This window comes from Strix aluco, chromosome 12 (assembly GCF_031877795.1).
Source record: "Strix aluco isolate bStrAlu1 chromosome 12, bStrAlu1.hap1, whole genome shotgun sequence".
NCBI lineage: Eukaryota > Metazoa > Chordata > Aves > Strigiformes > Strigidae > Strix > Strix aluco.
In genome coordinates, this window is record NC_133942.1 from 17,050,803 (window position 1) to 17,067,070 (window position 16,268).

General features: G+C 38.5%; 1 long non-coding RNA gene across 1 annotated transcript in view; it reads left to right on the forward strand.

Moving 5' to 3' along the window:
- Positions 1–7,295, forward strand: part of LOC141928729 (uncharacterized) — a 46,898-nt gene extending 39,603 nt beyond the window's left edge. Inside the window, exon 2 of the long non-coding RNA XR_012624850.1 lies at positions 6,252–7,295. This is a non-coding gene — a long non-coding RNA (uncharacterized LOC141928729). The remainder of the gene's footprint in view (positions 1–6,251) is intronic.
- The last annotated feature ends 8,973 nt before the right edge of the window (positions 7,296–16,268 follow it).

Consider the following 16,268-nt stretch of genomic DNA (forward strand, 5'->3'; position numbering starts at 1 on the left):
CATGAGGTAAATCAAACTCAGAGTTGTCCCAAAATACCTCATCATTAACTCTCCTATAGGCATGATATCTTAAGCTAAGTCAAGAATATCATCCAAGTATGTTTCTTGTGATATTTAGACACATATTTCACAGAGGAGAACAATATCTGAAGGGTATAATAACAGTTTTTTTAATTGGATTTCCTCTCCTCTTCCCTGTTGAAGTATTTTAAAGGTCCCATACATGAAAACAATAAGTATTTTAACCACTTTTATAGTTCTTAGACTTACTCCTGAAAATGAGGGCTATATGTACCTTCAATAAATTCTAGTTACACCAGTTCCCTCACCTGGAGAAATCTAGTGTCCTTCATTAGGAAAAGACAGAGAGTGAAGATCCGGGGTGACAGAGGCAAAAATGTTGAGTTTGTGGAAAACCATGAAACTCCTAATCATTTCCAGGGTTTCATCCATTGCCATAGCTAAGAAGCTCTAGAAGATGAGAGGGAGGAATAATAATGGGAAGCTAGTGGAGCTCTGGTAGCCTTATAGTAATGCTTGGAAATAGTGCGCCCTTCTTCCTCCCCTTCAGACCTGCTGGAGGCTGGCACATAAAACCTGAGACACAGCTATACCTAGGGGGGAAATTTAGCTGACGTGTTTTACGGTAGTTGTTTTGAGTCACTGATAAAGCCAAGCACTAGGGAATAGTTTGTTTGAAGTGTGCGTGCTCCATTCTGAGCAGGATGGGAATTATCAGTTTATACGCCAATCAGATAATCATGGTGGAGAATAACTGGCAAGTGTGATGTTGATATTTTGGCTGAGCGCTGAAGAGGACCATTTCTTCTTCCCCTTCATGTACCTAAAATTTTGGCTCCTAAATAACTTGGGAACCCAATACACATCCAGGTTTTTATTGTGCTTTATTGTGTTTTATTTTATTTTTTTGTCCAGCCAGAATAATTAGTTATAGGAAAGAAAATATAGTGGAAGCAAACATTCCTGGAGAGATCTTTCCATTCTTTTTTTTTTTCCTTCATCACTTGCCAACCGCAGGCTCTGCATTTGGCTTCTCAAGCAGAAAGAGAAAAGAAAAGATAAAGGGACAAAAAAACTTTCTGCACTTCATGCTTGAAATATTTTTGCTTTCATGGGTGAGAGGCAGAAGACATCAACCTGGGACTGGACTGAAAACAAACACTACATGTATGCTGCAGGTCTTAGTGCTCTAGTAATCAGCAATACTATCCCTCAAACAGGTTAGCTTATAACAAAAATGAAGGCTAGTCCAGCAGTTAACATGATAGTCTGTACTTGATAAATGTGAATTCAAATCCTTGTTCTTGTCTTGTTTGTGTATTGCAATGTATATTGTTAGCTGTTTGAGACCAGATGCACAAAGATACTGATGAACACAGATTTACACTGAAATTACAAGCAAGACTTTTTTTTTAGGGATGGAACACGCGTGCCTTGTTTTCAGTGTGGACCTGGCCTCTAGTCTCTTGTTACTTGTCTGAGTGCAAATACCCCTTTTCCATACCAAAGCAGTGCTTTAAAGAAAAATAAATTAAAGATTACACAAGTATTACAGTAAAAGAGACAGAAGTTCAGCATTTCTGAGTGATGGGTCACATGTTAGAAAGACTTATTCTCCCATGACCCAAAAAGTCATACCTATGTATATTTATGAAATATGTAGCAGATTATTTTTCTAGGCTACCCTAGTCCACAGTCAAGAAGCTGAAATGTGGCCATTTGTATAATATTTTGACTTTTATAGTCACCTGGAGAGACAAAGAAGTTTTGCAAAATGCGTAATGCATGCTACATGACAGAATGGCAGCAGCAATGACTATAGTGATACCACACACACTCTGCAAAAGTTTGGGAACGAAGAAATGTGATAAAATTCTCCCATTCATTGGAAACCTAGAATAATTGAGTTTTCTGTGGGGGATCTTCTGAGATAGGAAATTGCTCTCAGAGCTCACAGCAAATCTCCAAACATAGATCCCTGAGTATATGCAGACTTCAAGTGGAGCATGAGGAGACTGTCTACATAGTAGATATCTATGCCTGTAAGCTGCTTATCAGCCAAATCCTTTCTACTCCTTGAAAAGTTTCCTTCACTGATCTTCATGAACCCACTCTACTCCCCATTGTCTGGGTGTGTGTATGTATGTCTGCCTGTGTGTACACTCAGAGAGTGATTCTGATCAAAGCTACCACTTCTTGGCCTGTATCTTCACACTGATGCAATTCTGTCACGGCTAAGATGATGTTCTGGTATGGCAAATAAAAGCATAGCATAAAAAAGCTTTATTTGCTCTCCAGATTCCATACAATTTTGCCTTACACATTCTTTACTCTGGCCCTCTTCTTTCCATCAGTTGCCAAACTAAAGTTTTGTACTGGGTCATTAAAGAAAAAGTGAAAACAAAACTTTTATTGACATGAACACTTTTTTTTTCCTCTCTTTCTCTTCGCCACTGGGGCCTCAGCTAAAGTGACCTGAGGCTAAACAGGCTCTCAAAGAAAGCTTTCTTGCCAAAGAAATGTCATTGCTGTTAAACAGTACTAATGAATGCATAGATTTAGAACCTTATTTACATTGAAATTTGTTTAGTAAGCCAAGTTAGGTCTGAAAATTGGGACAAACTGTTTCCTCAATAATTTAATAACTCCAAGGACCTCGTCCATTTGGAAAAGGCAGAGCCTCACCATCCACTTACAAATGCAAAGTCACGTTTCCCAAAATTGAATAAAATGCTAATAATACAGCAGATCCACAGATCAGCAAGTAAAGTGGCTTTTAGCTCTGAGTTCGGCTGGAGACAGAGTGAATAACAACAGTCAGCTTACTCTGTCCTAAGCAAAATGGGTTTATTACATCAATTGCCTGTGTTTCAAGTGTTTTGAAGGGTTCACATTTATTTTCATAACCTCACTGAATTTGGCACCCTTGCCAGTAGTGCTGGAACTTTCAAATCAGGAGCTTTTCATTGAAACAGGCCAATTAACTCACTCGGGTCACATTCCCTATATGAACTGCTTTTAATAGTGAGCCATACCACCCATTTTGTGGCAAACAAAAATCCATACAGAAAAACAAATTAATTCCTTCAGTGAGGGCTTCCCAGGGGAGAGCATATATCAGCTGGTTAACCAAATATGGGACACTTGGACAAATAAATAAGATGTCCTTCCATCACACACCTCCCCAAAAGTTATTGCATCTGCTTTGTGGAAACCGTAACACTTATTCCTACATCTTATGGATCAGTATTTCTGCAAAATCCAGTTTTGGTCTTCTGAGCCAGGTAGCCTTGACACAGAGGCTCGAATCTTTACCCAGATAGAAATGCCTCTACAGCATGGGAAGTGTAGAAACTAATTTATAGCCTGGGTCTGGGCTGAATTACACAGTATCTTTCTGCTCTGTCCCTTAGAGACAGAACTGAGTCTTCTAGAATAAAGACAACAGTTGCCATCTAAGGCATAAGTTGGAGGTAACATTGGTTTGGGAATCTGTTCTCAGATGAAAGCTGAATACTCAATATATTATGAAATGTGCAGGGACTGGTGAAACATAAAGGTACCTATGAACACTCTATATTCCATTGTCATAGAGCAGGTATGAAAAACCCTACCACAGAGACAGATGCCACAGAGATCAGAATTTCATGACAAAGCTTGGACAGCCACCCATCATTTTGGGGCTTGTGCTTTTTCCACTAGACTACACTTATTATGCTGAATTCCAGTCCCAAAATTTATTCACAGTCTCCCACTACTATCATTTAAAATACTATTTTAAATGGAAATAAACAAATGCAATTTGTCCATTATAACTCTTGCCCTGAAATGGGTAGTGAGGAAACAAGAGAGACGTCGGTAATGCCTAAATATTTGAAATATGTCTGAAAAATGATCTGCTGCTCCCATCCAGCAAACTTTTTGCGGAACATGGCAGATCTCAGTCAAACTAAGAGCTCCCAAACAAATCTACCTCTCTTCACTACAAACTGTTAGGAAATACATTTTTGAAGTTGAGCCTCTATCAGAATATGATATTACATGACACTGTAACCTTTTTCCCTCCAGAAAACCACCCTTTATGAATAAAACATAGGTGACCTTTAAAAACTTAGCAGTTGTACTAGGTGATTGCATATTAACAAGCTTTTTGAGGAACTAGGACAGGCACTGTACGTTTCAGTTAAGGACAGATAATAGAACTATTCAAATAATTTATTATTTTATACAATATAGGGAAATGTAAGAAAACTACCTCAACAAGAGTCTGCTTAAATTTTTGTAAGTATAATTTTATGTGGCTCCCCCCATTCATCTAAATTATACAGTCACTGCTAAATGAAAGACTTCCTTTTAAAGGACAACTCTGATTCTCCTTTGCTTGAAGTTTATGAGCAGCTTTGGTTTGAGGCCACTTGGTCGGACAAGTTGCAGTGACTACTAGGCATTTTACATTCACGATCAAAGATGTCTAAGGCTTTCTGTCCTTCCTTTGCCAGGATAAAGGGTTTGGAAACAAGGCCTGAGCTGATTTAAATCAGTAGAAATGCTGGGACATTAAGGTATATACAGCAATATATGCGGGTAAAGAGGACTCAGTCCTTTGGCCGACTTTTTCTCTCTAAGAAAGGCTCTTGACTCTATTTGATCATTGCTATTGAAGTCAAGTGAAGAAAAGAGAGAGTAGGTTCACACCAAAGAGAACATTTCTACCAAAGGGATCACTTTGGAAATTCATGACATTTATAAGTTTGAATAATTACACTAAATCTCATATTCCTCCATGGGCCTTCCTTCATTCTAGCTGCTCTCAGTAGTTCTAGAGCCTAGTTATCTACAGTAGAAATTTAGGGTGCTATTCTGATATCTTCCAGCTCTTGATTGGTCCATCATGTTGGGACCTTTCCTTAATTACATATTCAGTACATGGAGGTCTGACAGATGAGAAAAATAAATTGCTCAACATTTTTTCTCAAGATATTTTTTCTATTTAAGAGCTATCCTGTTGCATGTGAGCAGGATTCCTTCTTCTACTGAAGGACGTAATGGTCACAAACCTCACACCATGCAAGTAGTCAATTCCCAGCTTAGTAAAGATGAAATAATAGTAGTTACGAAGCAGATCAGCCCTTACAGAAATCCAAATGATTATTTTAAAACCCAATACCCATTGCGTCACTCCCTCTGAATTTATCAGCTGGAATCCTGGAAGGCTAAATTCAAATGAAAATGCTGATAAACCACGCCCCATTGCTTGTTTTGTTTGCACCATCTCAGGTTTAATTGCCTTAAGATGACTAGATGTTACTTCAACCTTTTGATACATAAGCTGCTTCCTCTGAGTATTAGAACTGTATCCAGGCACAAAAGAGAAAAAATCACTGACATTCGTCATTTTAGCATTTAGGCTCTTTAGGTTGGCTGAAGAGTTTCCAAGAGGGAGTCTTGGAGATGTTGAGTGTGTGTAACTTTCCCTTGTGTAGGCAGAGCACACGGTGGTTTATCCTTTGAGCCAGGGGGAGGTGGGAAAGGGAAAAATGTTCCACCAGGCCAACCTGATAGGTTTTCTCCAATGTGTCATTACCGTGTTTCAGAGCATCTGTGTTGCTGCCATATGAACTGGATAGGAACACAAAGTAATCAATTTCAGTTGAGAGCACTAATTTATCACCTTGCCATCTTTTATTGCAAAGTAGAGAATCTCTCTCTCTCTGTTTCTCTTCTATTTTCTAAATGCAAAATCAGGACAATAGAGCTGACACCACCCCCCCCATCTCTTCCCTCTCCCTATTTGTTTATAATCCCTTGTAATTAAAATAAATGCTTTGAGAAGCAGAAATGTACATGATCATCCTCCATCATTGCCCGTTAAAGGGCAAGAGCCATGATGGTTCTCACTGGAAAATATACAGGAAAAGTTAAAATTTTAGCTACTTCTGCATTACTAAGAACCTCCTAATTCATAATCAGTTGTTCACCAAACCATGGCAGATATAGAAAACAAGTACCCTTTAATTCTTTCCTATGAAAATGGAAAAAACCCCTGTTTTGTTGTCCTTGACATAAATATGCTCTATCAAGACTAGAAAAAAAAACAAATGATGGATCCAGGCTTTGAGAGTCAGAAGCAGCCTGCACTTTGCAATCTCATACCTGAGAAAGATCCTGAAAGAGGGCATGAAAGAAGGGCAGAACCTCCCCTAATGGTATGTCTACATGGTCTTTTGTAGGTGTGAGCTGACTCTGTATGACTGCAGATGACCAGACGCCGTTGGACTGCAATACCACAAACCAAGCCTGAGTATGCTGCCAGCCACAGATACTTGGCTCCTAGTTTGTCAGTGTTCAAACTATGGCTTGACCAAGCCCCTGTCTTCATGCAAAGACTCTGTATGCTTCTGGTTTAGCCCTTGTCTTTTATATTCTTCCTAACGCCCATAAGTACACAGCACACTACAAAAAGAAGGAATTCAAAGTTCATGGGTTTGTTGTTTTGGTTTTCTTTCAGGCTCAAATCTGAGCTTCCCAAATCATCACCTATTTTTAATATAGCTTTAAAATCATACTTGCAACCTTCCCAAAAGTTTTTCTAGCCTTCAGTGAAGTGAGGCTGTGTAGTTAAAGCCAGGCAGGTTTTGGGTGCACACATGTACACGTGGATAGATGTTCTTTCAGGACTGTTAGACACAACTAACTTCAGACGCTAGGGGCAACCTGGACATAGTGAAATGACTAATATCCTATCCAAGGTACTAAGTGTTGCCCTTACTTGGTTTTCACATTGTCTTTAAATACTATTTACATGAAGCACTATTAGCTAACAAGTTCTATTTGCATTGACACCCTTTTTACACTCTGTTTGCTATTCTTTCAGTCTTAAAACCTTTACTGTAGATGTTAAAGTCTTTCATCATTTTCCTTAGAAAAAACACCCTAGTTTATGCACACACATGGATATGTATATATATTCTTGGAACCTGTGCCATTCCCAATATATCTTTCTAGGCCCCAATTTCCTAACCAAAAGCACATTACAGATCTGATGCTTTCCACAGCCTAGTAGCACATCAATAAACTAAAGATTATTGTGCTTTGTCAGGTTTTATTTTGTAACATTATGGGAAATTCTCTGCTGCTTTGGATGAGTGCATAAACTCTTATTGCTTGACAATTAACAGAGCTAGTAATAGAAAATGCAATGTAATTTACCTTAGTACAAGGGATTTTGGTTAACAAAAATTAAACTATTGAACTCTCCTCTCGTAGGAGAAGGACATTGTCTCATTATGTGTGCAATTTTTTTTTGGTGGTTAAATAAATAAAAAACCGCTGTAGACAACAGCAAGTGGGTGCTGGGCCTTGGGTGGATTTATTATGAAGGGTATGTGGAATTCTTCTAATGTGCTTGCTTTGGAACTGGACAAAATGATCCCTTTGCAAAATAAGCATGCTCTAGCCTTTTTTTGTGATACAGAGTTCACCCAAATAAATAATGTTGAAGGGGGAGTTCCTTTATGTGCTGTGTAATTTCACTGTGCTGGAGACTTCTTCTTACCTCTGTTGCTGAATTAGGAAGGTCAGAATTCAATTCTCTCCCTCAGCAACTACATGCTATAAATGTTGAGGGGCCACCACATTACTCTGAGGACCAGTCTATCTTTTCAGGTTGACCTCCAAAGAGGTAGCTTGTATGTTTTTGATCTTCCTGGCCTATGAAAGTTGTGTTTCGGCTGAGGACTTGGAGTGGGGAGCTGACATTGGGGGTTCAAAGCACAGCTTTAGTTTCCATGGTGCCTAGTGTGAACCTGAACACATCCATGGAGAATTTGCTTTGTGTAGACTATGGGAATAGGAAGTTTCACATTCACTGTGTTTTCCTGAGCATACCTGAAGAAGAACCTTAATAAGAAAATATACCTCAGAACTGCAAGTTTTATCTCTGTCTCTTGAATAAAAGTTAATTTTTATATTTTAAAAGACACACTTTGACCCATTGGTATTTTCAGGCCAAAGAAATGGTCTAATAAAATTTAAGGCCATAATTATTAATTCTTTATGACCTCTTCATTTTGCATAGTTTCTTTATAGTGGGACTTATATCTGAGTCTTAAATGAGTGAGGGGGAAAGGTTAGTGTTTCTGTCTGACTACCTGTCTGCCTATCCATCCCTTAAAGCTTCCAGCTAGAGGGTGGATCGTGGTGCTCTTAGTCAATCTTCCTTCACCGGCACCAAATCAATGTTTGATTCAAATATGAGGGTGAGGTTTGGTCTTTAAAAAATTGGAGAGGGTTATTTAATTGAGACTTGCATGTCTATTCCCTACCACATTTCAGTGGGTTTTATGCTCCAGATTTTGGAGGAAATTTAGATAATCCCAGGCTAAGGTAAGAGTATTGGTCTTTCCTGTAACAATAAGTGTGCACATGGGTGAAAAAGTTAGAAAGGTTTCAACAATGGAACAGTCCAGTTGAACATGGTCTTTTCTGGGGAATTGGGTGTATTTGAACAGTGGGCTTTGTAAGCAAGGCAATAATAGTCTCACATAGACAGATAATGATGGATGTTATGGAATTGTGAATTGGGGTTTAAAATTGTGCCCTCCTGCCCTCAAACCTCCTTACACATACAAACAAAACAAAGCGGAGTTTGAGATGGAAGCATTAGACTGGGTTGGCTGAAAGGCTTTCCTTTTACTGGAGAGGGTAAGCCTGTATCAGATAGTGTTGAAATCGCCTACTTGACCCTTGTCTAACCTTCAATCCAGAACGTACAAAGTAGGACAGAGCTAATCCCAGCAAGTAGGTTTAAGCAAACAGAGTCACAATTTACTACCACTCAGAGAATGTAGCTTTCTGAACTTTCTGCTCACACATGATTTTGGAAACAAGAGACGTTTAAAGCAGAGATGCATTACAGGAGCAATATGAAGCTCCCCTTCAAATCCAGTGAAAGCTCCTCACTCTGAACAAGCACTGAAGAAGACATCTGTGTTTTTACTGGTATGCATGGTGGAGCATACATGATGTATGACTTCTAGAGTACAATATAGTGATTCTTCAGCAGGTTTTCCAACTCTTGTCATTTACCTGAAAGATGTCAGGTCTCCCGTCAGACTATTTGCCATGATGTGTAGCATTCTCAATAGCACAAATAAAAGCAATTACATAAAATGTGTGTGTATGGAGTTATTAATATTTATGAAGATTTTCTTCTTATACAACTGCTTATGAAGGAGTTATTTTAGGCTGGAAACCTCTAGACTCTTCCTACATCAACTTGGAGCACAGAGGAAGATTGAGAAAAATGAAATGTGACAATTCTTCAAACCTAGCCTGCCAATTGGAAAAGTTTGTTCATTGTTTTTTCAAGGCCAGACTGTGCTGATGCTAGTGAGGTCGATCTGTCCCTTACTTTCCAGTTAGTTCTGACAGTCTAAAAGGCGTTATCACGTGAGAAAGGTACAATGCAAAGCAAGTAGGAAAGTACTATTCAAATTATGCCAAAAATACAGGATCATACTCATCATGGAATGGACTCTGACCCTCAACTATTACTTTTGCACATCGCACAGGGTCAAATCATGATGACTTTTTTAATGAGATCATTTTTTTATTTCAGGAGAACAACATGTGAGATTATCTTTTTTTCACTCCTGAACAGAAAATTTATGTGGTTCTGAATATAAATTGTAACCTTGTGGCTGAACTCAGCACCTCAGCTTTGTGGTTGCCCACACCAAAGTCCTCTCAACTTTTAGGGGAGTTTGGATCTGATTCCTTAGTGGGACATTGTGTCTTAGATTAATTTTTTTGTTCCTTATATCCACTAAGACATTTTCATGACAAGGATCAGGTACAATGTGGATAGCCACTGACATGCAGAAATTATGGTGTCAGGGTTGTTTGAGAGGTTTTTATCTACTCTAAGGCAAATATCACATTCCTTATATATTTTTTCCTTGAGATTCCTGTCTATAAATTGTCCTACAAAAATGAACTAGAACTTTGTTGTAAGTTTCATCAAGGCCAGAAACAATTCTGGCTAAGAAATAAACTACATTCAAAGGCAAAAGAAGTACAAAACTAGCGGACACTGTCATAAATTACTGGCAAAACTCAAATTGTAGTTATGCAATTCTTTGTTTGCCTTTTTTCATCATTTGTTCCAGCATGAGTCTCTTTTTAAAGAGAGAGTTAGTGAAATACCGCCATCCTGAAACAGGAATGAGGGGACTGTGAATGTTTCCCACTGAAATATACAGTGAGCTCGTTAAAAATACAGTCAATTTTTTTAATAGTAAAATCATTTTGAGCTTGCTTATATGGTGCACATAAATCTGAAAGCCTGAATTATTGAGTGTTATTAAGCCTAACGCCTTGAAACCTGCGGTATTGTTCCCTCTGCACTTTCGTAGGCAATGCTTAGCTGCCCACAGTCCCTAGAAAGATACTTGCCCTCTCAAAGGTGAGTGCTAAAGCCACCAACACCCTTCCTGAATCCCTCATCCTTTGCTCAGTCCTTTCCCCAGCTTTCCTAGGTAATGGAGCCAAACACCCAACTTTTGGAGGTGAGGTCAGATCATGAAGGTAATCCCAGAAAAAAGAGGGAGAACAAAACCAAACCTGTAGAAGAATGAGTGGAGTGTGGAAGGCCCAAGAGTTTGGATCTCCTTTTATCTGCTTCATGCTGAATCTGCTGTCTTATCTGTTTCTCATTTTTGGTATGTGATTTTGTTGGTACTAACAGGGAGGTTTTTTTCTCCTCTCATTCTGGAAGACATGCCAAAGAGTGCACAGAAAGCTCATATGACAATCTTTTAATGGTATATGTGAAAGCATGAGGAATTTAAAAGGAAGAAGGAACATACTTGCAATTAAAATCACATGCTATATCCTGTAAATAGACTTTCACTGAGAGAGTCACATCTCAGGCACATGCTGCAACAATTCCTGCACATGGCTCTAACTGTCATGAAACTACTTGCAGGTAAAATATTTACACTTCCTCAAGCTATATACAGAGGGCACCTTCTTGTGAAGCAATGTCAATGGAGGGAACTCAGTGAACACTAATTCCTCTCTATCGTTTAAGCTCTTTACAGTAAATGAAAGCCAAAACAATCCTAACATTTTCTCAGTTGCCAGATTAGTTTAGTAGCATCATGTTTCTGAATTTGTGATGCAGTCTTTCATGCTCACACTTCCACAGAGATCTGCCCACATGCATGGTTGCACTCCCCCCTTTCCCTTCCCAGTCCTGCTGATTCTGGATCAAATCTGTAGCTGAGGACTGGACCTTGCATACATACCCAGTCTGCTTCTGCAGCACAGCTGAGCCAATAACCTGGAGCCATCACAATCAGGTAGTTACAAGCAGCACTGGCCCCCTTGCATGGCTCAGAACTTTCCATCCATTATTTCTGTTTCAGGAATGACAAAACCTCATCCCACTGGTGTTTGTTGGTTTGCAGTTGTATTTACTTCCTTAAAAATGTGAGTTCCTCCTTCACGTAGCTCTGGCAGGCATTTGTTACTCCTCAGGACAGCACAGTAAGCATAAATGTGTTCCTGCAAGATTGGCTGAACATGTGGTCTTGCATGTCTAGGACTTCTCCTAGTGACTGAATAGCTTTGCAAAATGGGGTTTGTTTTAACCATAGCTTCACTGGTTATTGCTGGTAAAAAGACTCTCCCAGACCTAATGCTGAAGAAATGCTAAATTTTCTTTGTAAAAGTAAAGCAAGTATATGTAACTTTGACATTAACTGGGTTGAGTTTGTAAAGACTTTATTTTTAAATGGTCAATGATTCTGTTATCAAACCATGGAATGATCTGATTTATGGTTGTCCCTGAACCAGACCTATTTTGAAGATTTACACTATCTGCATAAAAGATGGTTAAAAGGATATTTTCTCACTCATTTTATGAAATATAGCAGGTTAGCTGAGGTAAGGTTTAGCATTAGGACTAAAAAAGTTATTCTCACATGTTGTAGAGAGCATCAGAACTAACACCTCATACATCTTTCTTTGCAATTAATTTTTATCTTCTGTGTCTTAGACATTTATCCCAGATTTTCAGGTCTGTCCTTCACCGAGATCTTTATCAATTGGAAAAGTACACCAGTCTTGAAGCATTAATGTAAAGCACATTTCCACAAGAAAGTATTGCTTTAACAAGGGTGGAAAATGCTCTCCTTAGAAGAGCAATTATCATTAAAAATTCATTATCAAAAGAATAGTTACCTAAAGCAGAAAAGTATGAACAGTCCCACTGATTCATTCTCCTGACAAAGTGTGACAGCAATCCCAAGATGAATATATTTCAAAGACTAGTACAAATTTGGTCTGTCTGTCTATGCATATAATATGGCTATTGCTATATTACCAGATTGAGCACATCTTTAACTGATGCCAACAGGCTGATGCTTTAATGATGATATGTTGTTTTTACACTGTGTGGGGACCTGTTCGTATATTTTGAACCAGTGGCTGAATTTTCTCTTTGGTTTTCTATTCCAGGTCATCTTCTCAAAAGGGTTAACTTCTTCACCAACATCTTGGAACTCAAAGTGAGCCTTCAACTTCACACCACAGGCTCATGTGCTTTCAAACTGTTTGAGATCCAACTGCTGTTAATCTGTAGGCACATGTAGCACAAACTGTGATTTGCTTATGTCTTTATCATGAATCATTTACATTCCCCTGCACCATATAAAGCACTCAAGCTAGAGATGACCCACTCTTGCTTTGTGTGTGATAAGGATTTATTCACTCCCAGGCTGAGACCTTGGGAAAAGGATTTTTTTCATAATTGTTTTACTCCAGAGCATCTGGGAGGAGCTATACATTAAGATTTATAGAGGTCTTTAAGATTTTTAATTTAAGATAAAATAGAGATGCATACCTTTTAGAGTATATATCTGTATTCACACATTAAACTCTAATTATACGTAGACTTATGTGACTCTAATGATAGATTTGGCTGATTTTAGTAGAAATTGAATCCAGTAGATTGAATATATATTAGTATTATCACATTAAGTCACAATGTACCTTTTAATCTGAAAATAATAACAAAAAGACATTCCACTTTTTGCCAAGAAAAACAATATAATGACAGTAACCAACTGTGTTGGGTTTTTCTCATGTCAGAGTTGAGCAGGAATGCCAGACCAAATTATGAAGTCCTTCACCAGGCACAAAAGTCTCAACAAAATCAATGGGAGTTTGTTTAAATACAGATTTAATTAAATCCACAGAATTTGCCAGTTATCGGTAACTTTGGTCAGGATGAGAATTTTAAGGAGGCAGTGGAATCTTCCCCATCTCTGCCATTATATAAATGTTATTTTTGCTAGGATATCTTCCTTCACCCCCACCCCCCAAGCAGTTCAGAGACAATAAAACACCAGGAATCCCTGAAGAGTGGTAAAATGCTGACATGATTTAAGGAGGAAGACTCTGATAAGAAGATAAAAATCTAATAAACAGAGTCTGGAGGACCTTGGCATGTCTTAGATGCTTGCCAGTGTAAGCAAAGCCCCTCCCAAGGAAAACAAAGGGAACCTTAATCTCAAGGACATTCCACTCACAAACCATCTGAAGGAGAAAGTCAAGGCCATGACCTCTGCAGTCTGAAGTTATGAGCATACTGACAAGAAAATATTTGACTTGGTTCAAGAAGCAAAATCAGTCATTGGATTTTTTAATATCTTTTTTTCTTCCATAAGAGACAAAATAATGCTGTGCTGTGTTATGTGTAAATGTGTATATATACCCACCTCTTCTCACTATTAAAGGAAGGGATATTCACATGCACATGATGCATGTATATTATTATTATGCATGATATATACATTGAATCAAATATCTACACCCCAAGACTTCCCCAAGATAAATAAGCTAATTGTATATGACTGCTGTATTTTTGACTAGACAAGACACAATGTCAACAGATTAAAATGTTGCCTTTGTGTCTTACTGTATGTAACTTTAGGCCACTTAAAAGCTTCTAAAAGATAGGTTGTAATTAGGTACAAGGAGTCTAAATTGGCTCAGATAAATCAAATGGAAACACAAAACGACATCTAACAGCCAAAGTTTTCTCAGGCTGCAGAGATTCATTGTCTCCTTTGGTCACCATCTACTTACCCTTAATGCTCACTCTCCTGCCCTTCTGTGGATGCTTCACATGTTTTTAACACTGGAAATGAAGACATCAGCAACATTTGGAAAGTGAGGTCCTCAGACTGCTCCACAGCACTTTTCTGAAATTTCTGCTCTGATTTGAAAGGTTGATAGGGTTTAGGCACTAAAGGTATGCAAAAAGGTACAGGCACTTCTCAGCTTTCTGGATGGTGTGGACTTTGACCTTGGTAGTCATCACATCTTGTCATTCAAGTTCAAATTTAAGAAATACAGGTGATATTTTCTGAAGCTGGCTCTTCAAATCAGCACAGGACCATAAAAACTCTTTCTGTTTCTACCTATTCCAGTTTATTCCTAGCAATCTGAAACTTTCCTTATCTTGGAGGAAATTCTCCCCTGGTGCAGAGGATTAGGACTTGGCATGTCACACTCCACTCACTATGAGAAGATCTCCAGCTAAATATTTCATACAGATTTTTAATGCCCCATTTGTTTCCAGATGCTGGTAACTTTATTAAGGTTAATTGTAGTGCCCTGAAACATGGCTATGAAGCACATTATTCACACACATTGCTGCAGCTCACTAACCCTGTGGGTTCCCTTACCAATGCCTAACACTTTGATTTCACCACTGGAAGTTGTATCTTCTCAGACCTGGTGTGGGGACCAGCAGAAGCATTTTGAGGTGTCAGATCACTAAGACATAATGTCAGATGTAAGTAACCCTCTGCATATTCAGAGAGTATCCAGACTGACCCCAGCTCTTCTTAGAAAAATAAATGCAATCCATGGATAAGAATAATCATTATTTTTCCCAGTACTCCACCAGAAGCTGGGAATTTGAATTTTGAGCCATGGGGGAGTAAGTTGTACAACATAAAGAGAAGCAAGGATGATCTGTGAGAGAGATAAGCCTGACAAGCAGAATTTGGGTTCAGTCTGGAACTAGGCTAACATCCATCAGAAGTCTGAACTAATCTGAACTGAACCCTGCTCCTTCAATAACCTGCCTTGTTGTTGTGGCACCTGATGACATTTTCTGCCGTGTTGTGTAATGACTTAAGGGCTGTAATGGGTTGCATGCTGTTAAATGTCATCAAATGCCATGAATCATAAACAATCCTGGCTTCTAAACCAGAGATTAGGGATATTTATGAAGTTTAGTCTCAGTTTGGGTTTTCCAGACTCTTGAAGTTCAGAGGGTTCCTTTTATTCTTCTTTTTTTTTTTTTTTTTTTTTTTTTTTTTTTTATTGCACAGACTGCTTCCTGCTGCTGTGATTGACCCTGCTGCTAATATACCCAAACTGCAGAGCTTGATGTTAATCCAAAGGAGCTGAACATCTGAACTGATTGCCTGCTGACAGCCAGTGTAAAACTCAAAAGCATGACTGCAGATATTGAGATTAGATATTGGAAGATGAAAAAAAAAGAAGAAAAAAAAAAAAGGATGCAACTGTTTCTTCTCTGCAGAAGCATCAGGAAACAATCCCTATTATCCCACTCCCTAAGTGCAATTTCTGGTTTCCAAAACTTTGCAATGTTACAAACCTTTTATTGATCCTATAAGAATGAAAACAGATACAACAAGGAAGCCATAAAGCACAAAGATAAAAGGGGAATAAAAGGGACAAGGCACTTACTGTTGTTTGTTATAGTCTTAAAAAGAATTAAGTTACAAAAAAAAAAAAAAAAAGAAAGAAAAAAAGATAAGCACCATAAAAAGTAGTGAAGTGGTGCAAAATCCAGATCTGGCTGTAACTGGCCATACCTACACTGATTCATATTGCCATGCTCATTTAGGAGGATGCTCTACGGGACAGTTCTCTAGATCCTTGCTTTTGTTTTAATTTATATGGATTTCCTGGAGAAAGGACTGAAGATTAAATTTATATTCAGTGCTGTATTTCTGTTCACCTATGGCTTTACTGGAAGAGACAAGGGAATTGCGCACACACCTGCACAAATGTTCTCCAGTGCCACTGAATGACTCTTCTGGTCATGCTGTGTTATGGTGTTTGATACTTGTGCACATACCTTACTGATCCCATTCGGATTTGTTCTCCCCATTCTTATTAATAGTTGCTAGATAAAGATT